General features: G+C 44.8%; 1 long non-coding RNA gene across 1 annotated transcript; it reads left to right on the top strand.

Moving 5' to 3' along the window:
- The first annotated feature begins 4,876 nt into the window (after nucleotides 1-4,876).
- On the top strand, nucleotides 4,877-6,531 carry LOC125553518 (uncharacterized). Its single transcript, XR_015603396.1, has 3 exons — nucleotides 4,877-5,062; nucleotides 5,168-5,451; nucleotides 5,528-6,531. It is a non-coding gene; the product is annotated as an uncharacterized LOC125553518 (long non-coding RNA).
- The last annotated feature ends 13 nt before the right edge of the window (nucleotides 6,532-6,544 follow it).

Raw genomic sequence — 6,544 nt, 5'->3', positions numbered from 1 at the left:
GAAAACTAGAATCAATATTTTAATTTCCTCTTTTCACCTCCCATTTTTTTTGAAACGGGGGCCAAAGATTGCTTCATCTCATTAATTAAGAAGAGTTTTGAATTACATGACCCATCGTCCATAGATGGCCCGAACCCGATTAGCCTACTCTCGCGGCATAAGAGAACTCAATCGCTTGGCCGCTGCCAAACCCCAAAGTCTAGTCTCGGTCTTAATTCTACACGTGATTACATTTGGCATGGAGGGACACGTCATAAGCACTCTTGCATTCCGTTCATTCCAAATCTCCCATGAAACCAACATGACTAGAGATGCGAGGCCCTTTCTCACATTGGCGTTGACGCCCACCATGTGGTGCCACCAATCCTAGATGTTGTCGAAGCTACTCCAGTCAGTTATGTCCACACTATTCAACCCCATCCAAGTCTTGATCTCTGCCCAAATGCGCGTCGTGAATCGATAGCGAAAGATGATGTGCGCCGCCGTCTTCGGCTCCCTCTTGCATAATTGGCATAGGCCACAGTTTGGCCATCCTCTCCGTTGGAGCCTGTCGGCCGTCTAGACACGATCCTGGATGATAAGCCAAGCAAAGAATTTATGCTTTGGCGGCGCCCAATTATTCCACATAGCCGGCTTCATTTGCGATGCAGTGGAGTCGTCAAGCTGAGCTCTGTAAGCCGATGATGATGTCTATTCACCGGAAGGTGAAAGCTTCCAAACAATCTCATCGCCCACCCCTTCATCAAGGAAGACCTCTCGTAATCCAACCGAAAGCTCATAGTATTCAAGGATGTGTTGAATTTTGAGCCCAGAATTTGTGTTGATGTTCGCAATCCACCGGTTGAGATCCAAAGTCGTATGGATGTTGTCATTCTTGTGTTTGAAAATTGCAAAAATGGAGGGAGCAATTTATTTCGGCTTGTGACCTCCAAGCAAGGGGAGTGCCAGAAGGAGGCCCTCTGCCCGTTGCCAACAGTGATGGAAGTACTCATAAAACAATGTCATGTACTTTTCATTGCACGGGTGCCCCAGATCAACCCAAACTCTGTTCGGGTCCTTCCAAACCAACCAAGGCCATCTCAGCCTCAGGGCACGGGCAAATTTTTCCATGTCCAGGATGCCTAGGCCGTCCATGTCTTTGGGCGTACAAACCTTCTACCATTTTATCTTACATTTTCCCTCAGAAATCTTATCTGTGCCTCCCCATAGAAAAGCCCGCTGCAGCTTGACAATGGAGGTACCTCCCATTATTTTGCATAAGTACAGTGTATGTGTGTGCAAGAAAATATACTTGTTAAGAAAATTTGTGTACATCATGATGTTTATACAGTGATTTACAAGCATAGTGTGTCTGTACGCATAAAGGAGAAATTTTAGCAAGTTCATTGGATAACGTATAATACTACTTGTATAGGCTGCTGCGCCATACATAAAACTGACGGGAAGGAAAAGAATCACAACGATCTTGGTTTTCAGCCTTTGGATGCAAATCCAATGGACAGAGGACAATTTGACTGAAACGTGAAATATTTTTAGGCACCTGTCATGTAGGTGCTCCCATATTTATTGGCCCCTTAATGTCCCTTATCCAGCAGCCACTAGACCTAGCACAAGCAACCGTTCCGACGGATTTAATATTGTTTGGTACCGAATTGGCTATGTCCGGGGCAATGGCATCCAGAGGAGTGTCGTTGAGCCAACCATCAAACGAAAAAAGAATGGACTCACCATTTCCAGGTTCCTCTTTGGCAAATGAGTTGAAGATTGGACGATCCTCAGCCCCAAGCAGCACACCTAGGTGACGCCAAGGGACATCAAGATTAGTTTGAGCAAGTCATGCCCTTCTCAACTTCATCGTAGAACACATGGCGTCAAGACAAGAGTCCGGGACCTCCCTCATCTTTAGGGCGACAAACGACCTTCCATTTAACTAGCCAAAGTCCCCCAACAACTTCTGATCTCCTCCAAAGAAAAGCTTGTCTAATTTTGTCAACTTCTTTTAGCACCCAAGGTAGAGGGTCAAGGGAGAGCATATGAAAAATTGCCATAGAGGTGAGAACCGATTGCACAAGGATAAGGCGACCACTTTGTGTCGGCACGGAAGCGCGCCATGTCGCTAACCTTGTTTTGATTATATCCAACAACCTTTGAAAATCCACTTTACGGGCCTTCTTAGAATTTAGTGGTAGACCCAGGTAAATGATGGGCAGATGGGATATTTGGCACTTGAGCATACTGCAGCAGTCCAGTGCCACATTCAAAATATTGTTACACTTCTCTTGATATGTATAACTTGTACATGTATCATACAATATTCACGTGAGATATTTCAATTGTTTAGGACAATGAGAATGGGGTTATTTATTTTGTTTCGTCATATGCATTGTACATTACCCATGCTTATCCGGCGTATTTCCTCTCTTGCAATTGAAAGCAACATGAAGTACTAGAAAAAGCAAATGGGAAATAAGAGAGGGTGACACGCATGCTGCAAAATTGTGATGACTAATTTCTCCAAAATGGCCATGTTGGCTTTTGTGGGGAACAATCGTGTGATGTTCTCACGCACGTTAGACTTTAATTATCATGCAAATATGCACCAGAGTTCCCATGTACTCATGCTTATATGTGTGTATCATTCCTTGATGCAGGAACCAAAGCTTCTATATATACAGTATATACCTTCCACTGATTACACTTCCCAGCTGAGAGTGTGTGTCAATGAGCTAGCTAATATAGCTAGCAACCAATCTTTGTGCTTGGTTACTTATTCTCGGCCATGCTGTTATTCAGTAGTACTAGCATGTCTATAATGTTTGGTTATGTGAGGGATTGGAGGATACCAAGATGATAGCAAGCAGACTGCTGTCATGGAGCAATGTGAAATATCTGTCCACCCAGTGCGTTCTCACAGCTCAACCAGCGACATCCACTTCTCACCGGCTGTAGCCCAAGCGAATACCTCGTGGTTCATGTTGGCTTGACAGAAACCCTTCCCAAAAGCGCTTCTCAATTAATCGGGCGTTGTTTGGACACGAGTAGAATCACAAACAAACTCAGCATAAAGCCCAATCTCGCCCATCCCCTCTCCCGAAAGACCTAAAGCCTGCTGACCTCCTGACTTGGCTGGGCTTCAGTGTGCTATGGCGAACAAGAAGTGTCGGTGCAGCTTGGCTCACTGGAAAACAACTGAACATGATTTGAGCCGTTTACCCCTTCTTTAACTTATACTAGCAAAAAAGCTCGTGCGTTGCAACGGGTATAAAATAAATATGAGAGTTCGTGTGGTATTCAATAGTTTACCTACCATGGTGAATAATGTGAATTTCCAATTAAATTGGTTGTAGGACTTATAAGGGTCCCATTTATGAAGACCCCATTGTACCCCAAAAGCTCGTAATCTTCTTCTCTGCTAATAAAACCTACCCCTTCAAATCGCCCTAAAGAAATTGGAATATGTGTAATAAATTGTTAATATTCAAAAATCATGTGTAAAAATAGTAACAAAAATCTAAACATTTATTGGTTCAGTAGATCAAAAGACTACTCCTTTGATGCGAAAATAATTGTGTATCATTTGTATACGTGTAGCAGATTCAAATAGATCATATATTAATTCCTATATCTCTCAATCCCTATTAACATTTATTCATATTTATACTTTCCCACTTGAAAAAAATGATGGCTAGAAAATAAAGAGTTTACAATGCTTGGCGCTCTTTTGTTGACACATTGCCGACGATAGTAGGAGCACACCCTTCACGTCAACATGACCATTTACCAAGACATTATCACCTAGCCTCATTGGGGACCATGATTGGGATATGCAGGCCGCGGGATCAATAGATGGTACAACGGAGGGGAGTGCTTCCCTCCCAGCTGTCGTGCAGGGTGAAACAGGACACGATCAAGATGCGCCGTCCGTTGTCATACTCTCGCTATCATCACTCCCTCTCTCCTCCCTATCTCACCAAGACATAGGTGACATCCAGAGTTGAGAAATATCTTGATGGTCAACATGTACCGGTGAGCCCCAAATATCTTCCCTGCTCTGTATGTAGTACATATTATAATCTCTAAAAGGAATCTTATTTTTTATTGAAGTAATTATTATATCAGATAATGTATTTGTATCAACAAATAACAGCAAGTTGTAATCGGCGCACGTCTAGCAACTTCGGGTCTGTGCAGCACAACATCTAGCACCCACTACTGTCTACTACCCACCGCCCACTACACATTGTGCTGCGTGCCCCTTATCCACAAGGACACATACATCGCGCCATTCGTCCCCTCATGTTCTCCATCCACCGGACGCTTGCTCCCTCGGCCCCCTCTCTATCCGGCGCACGCCGAACGGCTTGGCACGAACATTAAACTCATCAGTAACAACAAACAACGGCATGTAATTATAAATCAATGCTCATATAGAACATTTTCTTTGCAATTGGTAGCACACAAAAATTATATGGCCAACATAAAACAATTCAAATTCATCAAATCGCGCCAATCTGATGTAAATCCTACAAATCAAATTGATAATTAAGAATAAGCAGATCCTGAGATCAAGGAGACCATGGACGGGAGTATGTGCTCAAGAAAAAGAAGCATCCAAAAACATTTAATATCAGTATAACGGATGCTACATTTTTAGAACGTTGGCAGAGGCTAGAGCTACCATCCCGACAGTCTGTTGCTACATATACTAATATCAACATTTAAATACAGCAATAATATAACTTATGTGGCATCACCCAAAAAAAATACTACAACAAAAGGGCATGGGGTAAAAAAAATATGGTCCACAATCATCGACTGGAAATATAAATCAATCCAGCAGCTTCTGATCGGTGTGCAATCAATAAAAAATAGACAAAAATCCCCACCGGAGAGCTCCCTTATCCACACAGCACTGCTCGTGCTCGTCATCAATCCACGCCCCCATCAGCGCTGCTCTCTCCTCTTCTCCGCCCCGCCCCCAGTTCCGTCCGTGCCACACCCCCCATCTCTCTTCCCTTCTCCTGTCCTCCGCACGCCCTAGGGACCGTGGCGCCAGATCGAGGTAAGGGCCCTGCCTCCTCCAACCGCGCGCAAGCAGGCCAAGCCGATGCCCGCCCCTCCCTCTCTTCCCCTTCTCTCTCTAATCTCTCTCACACGTTTTCTTCAGGGAGCCCGGCAACGGAGGTCGCCGCCTCTCCGTCTCGATCCGTCGGCTGCTAGATCCGACCGCGTGGCCCGCTGGTGCCCTCCAGGGACCACCCCCCCGCCCCCCGCGTCGGTGAGGACAGCCATGGATGGGCCCCCTGGAGCACTTCTGCCGTCGCCCGATCTGGCCGCCCGCCCAGTAGCCGGACCGTGCTCCGGATCCGGCCAACAGCCTCGCCTCCGACTCGATTCAGACGCCCACAGCCTTCCTCCGCCACCTGCGCCATGCATGATGCATGCCCCCAGGTCCGACCGATCCTGCGCCGCTCATCCTCACTGCTTTTCTTTTGAGTGAACCTCACTACTTCTTTTTGGCTCGCAGCTCGCAAGGAGGCCAGGCACCTCGTCCAACTAATGCACCGGCGGCGCGTATCGGCGTGGGGTGGGCCGGCGACACACAACGGCATATTTCTTTTTCTCTCTTGTCAGTACCGCTTCGGGTTGACTTATAATAGTACTGCGGGTTGAATACCCAAAACAGCAGGGGGTTTTCTGTAAAAATGCCGACGACGTACGACCAGAAGCGTTCCGTGCTTTATTAGTAGGTACAGATAGAGATTTATACTGGTTTACTTTTTGGTTTCGTTTCAATGGAATGAAGACGGAGGAGACCCTGTTGGTCAGAAAAGAAATATTGGATTTACTAGTCCAAATGCTCGTGCGTTGCAACGGGTAAAAAAAAATCTACACCGTGTGGCATTATGTGCCATTTTTTATATCCAACTCCAACAAACATGACAAATACGATTACTGTCATCTCTAGTCACATTATTATGAATATAAAGTTGCTTCACTAAAATATAAAAAAAATACAAATATTTAGATTCAAAAATGGAGGAAAATAATACATTTTCTTTCTTTTAGCAACTTGTGTGATGTCTAGATGATCTGAAATCTACGACTCCAATGACCTGAAGATATAGAAAAAGTTTGATTATTCAAATATGAAGAAAACTTCTGCCAAATTTGGAGGACATGTGGTGTGTCCACTTAGAAGTGTGCAAGGTAGGCATCCCGTTACTATGCATGCGAGATTAGGGTGTGGGGGCAGCAGGAAGGAAATACATAAACAATACTTGCATGCCAGAATTTCGGGTCCGGTTAATCGATTTCCTTTCTTTTCAGGGCCTTCTTAATTCTTCCATTAAAGCACGCAGCTGACCGCTTCCTTTCCAAGTCTCTTGGTTCTTTCCAGAGAAGAACGGTCCCATTGTTTACCCTCTTCTCCTTTTTAATCCTCAAGGCTGTTTATTGATTTGAATTCACAGATGTATATAAACTGGTGTTATTGCAGGTAAAGACGCGAGGTGGTACTATATATAAAGAACTTTTTTTTTAG

This window comes from Triticum urartu, chromosome 5A (assembly GCF_056163025.1).
Source record: "Triticum urartu cultivar PI428250 chromosome 5A, HENAU_Tu73, whole genome shotgun sequence".
Taxonomy (NCBI): domain Eukaryota; kingdom Viridiplantae; phylum Streptophyta; class Magnoliopsida; order Poales; family Poaceae; genus Triticum; species Triticum urartu.
Note: the sequence above shows the minus strand (reverse complement) of the source record. Positions and strands in the feature narration are given on the sequence as shown.